The following is a 742-nucleotide window of genomic DNA, read 5'->3' on the forward strand; positions in this document are numbered from 1 at the left end:
TGATGTCTGTGTACGAGTCCCATGATCTCGGTTGGGTGTGGGGACTCTTCGTCCTCAGGTAGATGTACTTCTGACTATGGTCGTCAAGTGTGAGGATTTTCCATTAGAATTACTTGTTCCTTCTTGTCATGAAAGTATCATAAGGGCTCGGTCATTGTTACGAGGCTTTGGTTCAAATTCGAACGCAGTGTGTCTGTCTTCAAATTGTTCGTTCGCCATGGTTGGATGTAAATTTGCAGCTTTCCAACAACGGCACCAATATTCCGAGAATTACCTGAAACTGGGTTGTATTTGGGCCTAAAAATGTGAGGTTCGGGCTCCTTCTTTGACAGCATCCAACTTGTATAGTAGCAGATGTGCCACCGTCTGAGTTCCTCGTGAAGAGGTGAAGGATGATACCTGCAAGGGACTCCGATATTTAAGTTAGCAAGAGTTCAAAGCAGGTTTTTAGCAGATTGAGCTCGAAGAATACCTTAAAGTATCAGTGTATTTATAGTAGAATAGATAACCACATTTTAGAGTAGTTCCACCTTTTGAGGGAGGATAACCGTTCTCTTTTGTTATGAAAGTTATTGAGATCTCCCTTCTAGATAAGTGAGAGATATCTCAGGAGTTAGTTACTTATTCACATAAGTAGAGGTGAACTGCCATCATCGCGCCCGACTTCTATGAGGTCGAGTAGGTGTAGTAGTTGGATCTCTTGAGTGAGCTTCTATTCATTTTGGGCCTGGCTATGAATAAT

This window comes from Arachis ipaensis, chromosome B03 (assembly GCF_000816755.2).
Source record: "Arachis ipaensis cultivar K30076 chromosome B03, Araip1.1, whole genome shotgun sequence".
Classification (NCBI taxonomy): Eukaryota; Viridiplantae; Streptophyta; class Magnoliopsida; order Fabales; family Fabaceae; genus Arachis; species Arachis ipaensis.